This window comes from Propithecus coquereli, unplaced genomic scaffold, assembly GCF_000956105.1.
Source record: "Propithecus coquereli isolate 6110/MARCELLA unplaced genomic scaffold, Pcoq_1.0 Scaffold5, whole genome shotgun sequence".
NCBI lineage: Eukaryota > Metazoa > Chordata > Mammalia > Primates > Indriidae > Propithecus > Propithecus coquereli.
The window spans coordinates 17,919,402-17,928,301 of NW_012150840.1; positions in this window are offsets into that span (position 1 = coordinate 17,919,402).

Consider the following 8,900-nt stretch of genomic DNA (forward strand, 5'->3'; position numbering starts at 1 on the left):
TAGCTCTGGGGATGGGGGCCCAGGATCTTCATTTTTAATTAGCATCCCCAGGTGGTTGATGTAGCTCATCAGTGAAATACTCTTTGGGCAGCACATGAGATAAGGCCCAACTGTAGGGCTTTCTCCAGGGCTTGAATCCCCTCTTACTACCAAGTATCCTGCTCACTTTTAAAAACATTTGGGTCAAATAAAGATGCTTCAATCTCTTTCCTACTCAGTCTGTCTTATAGCTGCCAAATATCTTTAATCTGGCTCCTTCTTTTTTTAACCCTTTGTTTGACTCTTGGGATTTTCCTTACTCTCATTTCTTAAAGCCGACAACACTCTTGTTGCCTACTGAATTCGCATATCTGTTCTATTCCTGTTCTTTCCACATACCCCACCTCTCTGCCTCACATCCCCGCCCCTTCCTGCTCTTGACTGGCATGCTGAAGGCCGTGGCTTGGTCCAGAAATATCAGACATTTTAGGAATACTTATTTCTGTGATGATTTTTCTCAGCCAAATCTAAGGCCGTTTCTCCTCTCTCCTTACCATCTGAAAAGAAAGACCAAAAATTAATTTTTTAAATAAATCATGAGAAATACTTGTTTTGGCATGATTTCATCCTTCCATGAGTATTAGTCCTGGTCCTAGAGCAATGGATGCTAGGATTGTGTATTTAAAATATGATTATAGTTTAATAAAATTTGTTTAAATAATAGACTCCATGACATTTATGGCATGTATCTATGTATTTAATATATCATTGATCTTTTAAAAGTCAGTTGCTTGACCTATATTTTGCCTCTGATTACTTTTCTAAATCTCTAGTAATCTCCAAAAACATTTAGAGATTTCCATACTTCAGAGTTTTTTTTCCTGCTTTATTAATCCCCTATATCCCTGAATTTTGCCCTGAGTGAAGGTTCTCTAGGGTGATGTGGATTTTGTAAAGTATCTCCAGTAATAATGGAAGCAATACAAGAGCAAATAGCTGGTACAGTTGGTTACTTATTGAAAATCTTTTCTCTTAATAGATTTATCAGGGTTTGAGCTTCCTTGAACTAAGGAGCTCTTAACAGCCTGGTTTGCCTTCCATAAGAACATATCCAGAGGTTCTGTTGTTTGTTTATTGGGACTTTATGTACCTTGTTTAACCCATTCAGCCTGGGCTAGGCCTGTCTGGTCAAGTGTGGGGGTGGTGGAGAAGTGGTGTATTGGCACTGGGATAAGACAAGGATGATAGGAGAATCAGTTTCAGGTTGTCTGAGCAACTCTTGCAATCAGGAACCTATTTGGTATATTCAATATGATCCAGTTTTAGAATATCTATAGGAAAAAAAATATCTAGAGAAAAAAATTCAAATGATAACTTCTGGATGGTGGGATTGCATTTTTTTCTTATTCTGAATTTTTCCAATTTTCTACAGTGACCATGTATTGCTATTGCTATTACAAGTAGTTTAAAAGAAAGAAACGTACTTTGCCTGGCATCTTGAATCTGCTTCCCAAGGGACCTAATCACTAATACATCTAACACAGATCTTACTTATTGCACAGAACCATGGAAAGTTCTTGGTATTAGGCCCAGAGCAGTTCAGCAACAAAGACTGCCCTTAAAACTGGAGAGCCAGGCTTCCACCCTGCAGCAGGAAACCTGGGTGTCAGTGTTTGTAGCATGCCCCTGGAGCATGTGTGTGGGGGGTATGTGAGTGTGTGTGTGGCCCCTGCCACTCCCTTTTCCTCTCAAGAATTAAGAGAAGATTCGGTTGCATTTGGGATTTTAACTTTGTCTTCTCTCTCTTTTTCCCTTCTTCCCCCCTCCCTCTTTCCCTCTTTCCTTCCTCAAGGCCTCTCGCACCTCATGATGAGTGAACAAGGTAGGTGCTTTGTGCTCGTGGCCCTGCAGCTGCCCGAATCGCTTGCCTCTGCGCCTCTGGCTGGTCGCTGGGTGCCCCGTCGTCCCGTCCCGGCAGGCCATTTGGTGACTGCCCCTCTTGCTGTGGGCCAGGCTGGCAGCGGGGCCACCCTGTGCTGGAGTGTGGGGCACCTTCCCTGATGCATCGTGGTTTCCCACCCCCAGCGTCCCCTCGGCTTCTCCATTCTCCACCACCATTTGTCATCCTGGGCGCTGGCCCTGCTGGGCTACACCCGCGAGGGAAGCATGAAACAAGGCATGACAGCGTCGATAATGGGAGCGAATGAAGCTAATTTCAGAGCAACCAAGCGGTTAACTTCCTGCTGCTCCTCCCCAGGCCCCATGCAGGGCCCCAGGTTGGGGGAGAGGAGCTGGGCTCCTCCCTGAATTCCCTTCAGAGGGGAGGTTGGCTTTTTGTCTTTCCCTACATTCTACTTCCCATAATGATGTTTTGGCCTCCAAAGGTCAAAGGAAGCCCGTGGGGGTTTTGGACTGTTTTTGGTTTTATATAAAAGCAAAAAAATCACCTAAAGAACATGCTAATGTCCTCATGGCAGGATTCTAACTCATTATACACCCTGAAGAAAACTGCATATAAAGATCTGTAAATTCAGCATCTGCAACCTAAAATATTCAAATATGCAAGGAATGAACTGTGCAGGAAATTCAGCTCAGCTAAGCACAGGGTGGGCTGTGAATGAAGCCTTTTTCTCCTAAATAAAAATTTTCCACATTATCAGCCTAAATCAGGATTTGAGAGCTGAGCCTACTTAAAATTGTCTTTTCCTTCACAGTTCAATTGCTACTATTGTGTTTCTTCTGAGCCTAGGGATGATTGCAAGATTGGGCTACCTACCTTGGCCTGTCACCAAAAGACTGTACTTCAGTTTTTCTTGTCTGTCTCTTTTAAAAATACATAGGGACTTGACACCTCTTTTGGAGGACCAGAGAAAAGGGGATGGAAGGGTACTCTCATACATTCCTGTTTTTCTTGATCTTTTGAGGAGGGTGGGACTTCCCTACTCCTATGGACATTGGGTCCATCTGACATTTTTGCCATAAAGGAACACATGATCCAATCAAGGAACCATCCAGGGCTGAAAGAAGTTTGTTCATGGTGTCCAGGTAGCTGTGGAGGTGGGCAGTTTAGAGCATCCTGAATTGTTAAGGCAGGGTAAGGAGGAAGGAGGCCCATGTTTCCAATATGGTGTATCCTCCAGACCTGAGCCGAGATCCATGATGTGGATTTAGGAAATTTCAGTGGAGAGAAAGCTTGGTAGAGAGCAGATATCAAAGAAGAGAAGTGGGGGAAGGAGGACAGGTGGGTTCTCCAGCATTAGATGGGGCTCTGGAAGAGGCTGGGATGAATCCTTTGTTTTTCTCATAGGTGAGCGAGGGAAGCAGGTATCCACAGCAAGTCACTGTGAGGTGGATAGAAGTAGAGGATGTGCTTGATATGGACTTAGTGTCCATGTGGGTTGAGAGAGTTAAGCACATTTCTATGAAGTAGAAGGAAATGAGCTCTGTGATTGCTAGAATTTGAAGGCTCAGCTGTGGTGACAAGTTTCACCAGTAAGAACAGGACCTCAGGGCCATGATGACAGGACTCCTCCTACAGCCTTGAGCCTTATGCTCCCAGCTGTCCTTCAGGAGTTTTCAAGAGCTTTCACAGCTTGGGGGACTGAGTGCATCACATGGCTGACACCATAGCACAGAATATGGCAGATGGGATAGGCTGATGGGACTTCCTCGATCTTGATTTAGCTTACTTCAGACACACTGAAGCAGTGTAGGTATTTTGGAAGGCTAACTCCCAACATGGATATGAAAAGAATTTGGAGAACCTATATTGTATTCTTTACCCAGGACTGACATGTACATGTATAGAGTATTCAGATACAACCAGGCTCCAGGGAAATAAGTCTGATACCTTCCAGAAAAAGGGAAAGAAATAATGACAGACGTGGATGTTTTAAATTCCTTTTTAGAGAGGATTTTAAGAAAGGATGCAACATTCATCTGGGTGACCAGTGCTACTAATATTTTAAGTTGCAACTTGCAGTTTAATCTGTTCTTAAGGAGGTCCTTTGACCACATTTCTCTTCCTCTCATTCTTTTCAATTTCCCACCTCCTTGTCTGTCCTCACCCTGATGGTTCCCTGAAAAGCCAATACTCTTCTTCTGACCAATACTCCCTTTCCTTCTCCTTATTTTTTCAACTTGAAAGAAAGAGACTTCTGTCTGGCTCCCACTGAATCTCAAAAATTTGTTTTTGATGCCCAAAAATAAGTGTGGAAATATTCATGAATGTTATGTGTGCACCACCTGTACATGTATGTTACACTCTTGGGCCTCATGACTCATATGAATGTTGGCAAAATACAGGAGAACCAAGACTTTCCCTAACCATTTTTAGATGGGTTAAGGGTGTGCAATTTCACATACATGTGGCTGTGCAGTGCTTTTGCATGCAGACTGTCATGTTTCTAATGATGGGACAGAGAAGAACCAAATGGGACAAAGCTTAAACATGAAGCTGGTGGGAGCAGCCTTGCTGGTCACAGGATTTCCTGCTTGTTTAAGTTTCCCATTGGGGGTTTGTTTTGCGCTGCCCTCTCGGGATGTTGCAATGCTACTGCCTTTACTGTCTTGAGTTTTTGTTATGTGTGTTACATCTTTGTGCCTGTCTGCAGTGTGCTGATGTTTTACTCTCTTTACTCTCTCTTTCTCTCTCACCGCCTCCATGGTGGACACCATGCCTCCTCTACTTAATTGGATCTTCCACTTCATTTCTGTAGGTAGAAGTAAAGGTAGAGACCACTTTATTTTTATCATTATAACTCTCAATCTGCCTTCTGAAATATTCATGTATCCAAGGGGATTGTCAATTCTGATGAATACAGTCCAGATTATTAATAAGTTAATGCTTTTAACAACTAAAAAATAAATAAAAAGCCAGTGCTCTCATTTCCCTTCAGTGCACTTTATGTTTGGTGTTTGGAGATGATTCGGTCTTGGCCTGCCTCCCTCTGAATGAGGATGGGCCTCGTGCATGATGCTGTGCAGTTTCTAGCAGAACGGGGGATTCTGAACATGGTTACGCAGTGTGGGGAAGACATTTTACTTCAATGCAGGGTATTCTAAGGTCCCCTCCCAGTAAACGTATTGAGGGAACAGGAGAGGTGAGAAATGATGTACCGTTGTTGCTATTACTTGGAATAACTGAATTTGGGGATAACATCAGTGGGGGAAGGATGATAGATGAGAAAGGGAGAGAGGATTGGCAAATTGCCCAAAATTTTATTTAATGTGGAATGTAGGGGGTATTTGTTTATTGCCCTTATTTTCCCTCTGTGTTGTATTTCCTGTATTTGTGGGGGTAGGGATTTTCTGACTGGGGGTGATTCCTTAAGAAGGGTGGGGCTGGGAGGGTGTGGGAGAATATAGGAATGGAAATTCATTACACTGCAGGGAGGAAGAGGAAGATGACTTAAAAGGCTGGCCTTTGCCAGGTGTACAGGGAAAAGGAGGGGTGCTCAACAGGTAGGCTCTCGCCAATGCTCCGACATGCCTTTCAGCGCTTCCCACCTTGGGGGTAGCACAGCTCACTCATCCATTCTGAATCAAAGCTGTCAGAGACCAGAGCCTGGAGAACGCGGCTCGCCAGTTCAAATTGGATTAGCTGTTCAGGAGTGAAAAGAGAAGTTAATTGATAAATTATAAATACATATCTGCATCCAGTTTTCCCCTCTTTCTCCCTAATTCTCCAGCCCCTATCTCAATGAATCTGTGTGCTGTCTCTTCTTTCAAAGATTGGCAAAGAACAGAAGTAGGAAATGTGAATTCTGGCATGAGGATGTTGAAGAAAGAAGGGGCCGACAAGTTATGGAAAATGCTGATTTGATGACTAGTTTGTGAACTGGCCATCTCTCATTTGAGTTTTCTGCTTTTCTGGGTCTTTTAAAAGTTATATATCGTTGCCTTGGAAGCAGTTCAGTCCTTTTCGTGTTTGGGTTGCCAGCCATCATGCCACGTGCTTTATGTGCCTGGCCACACTTAATGCTCACAGTTCATCTGATGTGGAGTGGCATTATCCTTATTTTGTGGATAAGAATAATAAGGCTCAAAGTCAGGTAACATAGGTCAGATGGCCACCGAGGAGGAATCAAACCTAGCATCTGAGCTGCTACCACTACTCTATACTGCCTCTCTTGGATCTAGGGATGACCTCCATGTGTGTGCCTTCTAGCTACCTCCCTGGCACTGACCTGTCCCAAGTTCCAGCCTGCCACCCTGCATTCTCTGTGACAAATGTCTATATAAATGTCCCGCTGCTCCTGTCACCTCAATATGTCCAAAGTCAACCTTCATATCATCTGTCCACAAACCAGCTGCCCTTTTCAATGTCCCCATTTTTGTTAATGGAATTTCCATCCTTATTATCGAGGCTTGAAACCCGGGGATTACTTTCTTTCTCCTTCCTGAACCTTCCTACTCTCAGGCAATCAGTAGAGAGAGCTGTTGAGATTCTCCTCCAAAATGTCTCTTGCCTCTCTACTGTCAACACCCTGGTTCAGTTCCTGGTTAGCACTCATTAGATTATTGCCCTGTGCTGACTAGTCTCCCTGCCTCTACTATCTTCCAGTCTGTCCAGTAATTGAGAACTGCTCCAACTCTGCTGCCCAACAAATGGAGTGCAGAATTAGCTATCTCACTTTCAAAGTCTTCCCCAGTATGGCCCTGTTTATCTTTAACCTGCTTCGCTGTTAAGCTTAGCTGCAAAATGGCTTAGCTCCAGCCAAACAGGATGCTAGAAAACCTCACCAGACTTTATCTCCTACCTTTGCTTATTCTGTTTCTCTCCCCTCTAAGAGCCACTCCCTTTTTTCTGCCCATTGGAATCATACATAGATTTCATTTCCTATTTGATGTGATCTTTGAATTCACCACTCAGCGTTGGGCTCTCCTTCCATGTGCCTTTCTAACAATTTATATTAAAGTTATTTGGGAATTGGACCACTCCCCTCTCCTAAATTGCAAGTATGTTAAAGACCAACATGTTTATTTCTTAATGTCCAGATCTGTCTAACATAACATGTTGTGTGTGGAAAGGACTCAAAATCTCTAATCCTGCTTATGTTACTGTCAGTCATCTTCCTAAAAGTGAAAACAAAGCAAAATTAAAATTAAATCGGATTATGTAGCTCATCTGTTCAAAAGCTTTGGGTGATTCTCCTTGTATAATTGTCAAGGTGCCTTCCCTGCTATCTTCTCTGTGATACCATAGCCCCCTGCCCACCATTACCCAGCCAGCCCTGCAGTCTCTGAAAGTCCCAACTCACTCTGCCCTCATCCACATTGCATTCTCCTGCCTCTGGGCTTTTCTCCAGCTCTACCTTCTTTCTTGAACATCCTTGAATACCCTTCTCCCTCTTACCATCCTTGAAGGTCCGAGACGCCTAGGTCAGCCAGACTTTGTGCTTCTGTTATAAAGTGCCTATGCCAAACTGCCTTGAATCGCATTTACTCGTGGGTTTCAACCCTCTCTTACCCTGAGCCAAGGACACAGGCTGTGTCTTTGCCCTCTCTGCCACCCACTCTGCACCAGCTCGGTGCTTGGTCCAGAGCTGTACTTGATGAATGCTCACAGAATTAAGTAATATTTTAGCTGAACTACACAATTGGTTTTAGATTTACGGGGGAGGGAGAGAAGGACAGGGTTAGATTTTTCAGCACTGATGCTATTAATGGAGTCACTCTACTTACTAACCTGAGCCCCTAATTACTCCCCTCATGACCCCAACCCCCCCCTCCAGTAGAGGAGCCCCCGCAGGTCATGAGCAAGACCAGATGTTCCAGCTCCATCTCCCTCCTCACCCAGGCCTTCTCTTGGCCCTGTGTGTGCAAGTGTCAGAGGGAAATGGTTATAGATTACACCAGAATAAAAGTGGGAAAGGTCTTAGATTTATTCTTAGGAGCTTGTCAGAGAAAAGAAAGACTATGCCTCAGATTCTGTCATTCTTTTAAAAGCCGACTGATGAGGCAGTAAACCCATAGTGGAAAGAATTGCGAAGCTAAATCTACAAAAATGAGCAGGATGTTTAGGCCATGACAATAACCATTGTGTTCAGGAGGCCACTGGGCAGCCGTTGGCCCCAAACAAGCCTGACTTTACCTGGAAGTGACTGACCAGAGTTCTTCAGCAACCAGCCCTGGTTAGCTTTTTGGACTTGATTTTGACAGCCCCTGTTTAAGTGTTGAGAGTGTGTTTTGGTTCCCTTCCCCTTTTTCTTGTCCATTTGGGGATTGCCCATTCTGGGTTAGGTTACCAAATACTCCTTCAAACTGAATTTGGAGCAGGGGTTGCAGACTCCAAAGCGTACAGGGACCTCATAGGTTTCATAAAAGAGTAGATCGGGGGATAAGAATCATCCTAGTGCAAGAGAAACAACAGGTAATAGTGTGGACTGTGGCACACGGGAGAGCACAAATCCTGTCGAAGGCAGCAGCCCCCACGCTACTCCTGCTGATGGCTGCATGCAAGAATGCAGGCCCAGTGTCACCAGATCATCAAGAAAAGCTAGAAGTGGATTTTATAAAAATGTCAGCTTATGGCATCTTTCTCTCACTGTATATATGTATGAATGCACACACACAGGCATGTGCACACATGCCAAATGATTTGGTCCATGAGCCACAAGTTTTTGACTTTTGGCTGGAGGAGGAAGAAGGAATAAAATATTCCTCCAAGATTTCTTATTGGATGTTAGTTGCAGGAGGTAGTCACTGACAGTGTGCTTGATTAATTTCCTCTTTGCCTGTAGCAGCAATCAGGATACCAGGAATCCTCCTTACCCTGGGGGCTGCTGCCAGAGAGCCTGGTCCACGTGTTGGGTGAAGTCGGTTTTGTAGAGCGGTGTGGGCGAGTGTGCGGAGGGTGTAGAGAATGCTGAGAATGACCAGGGAGAGAGGTAACTGACATCTTCAATAAGTGCCGAGAA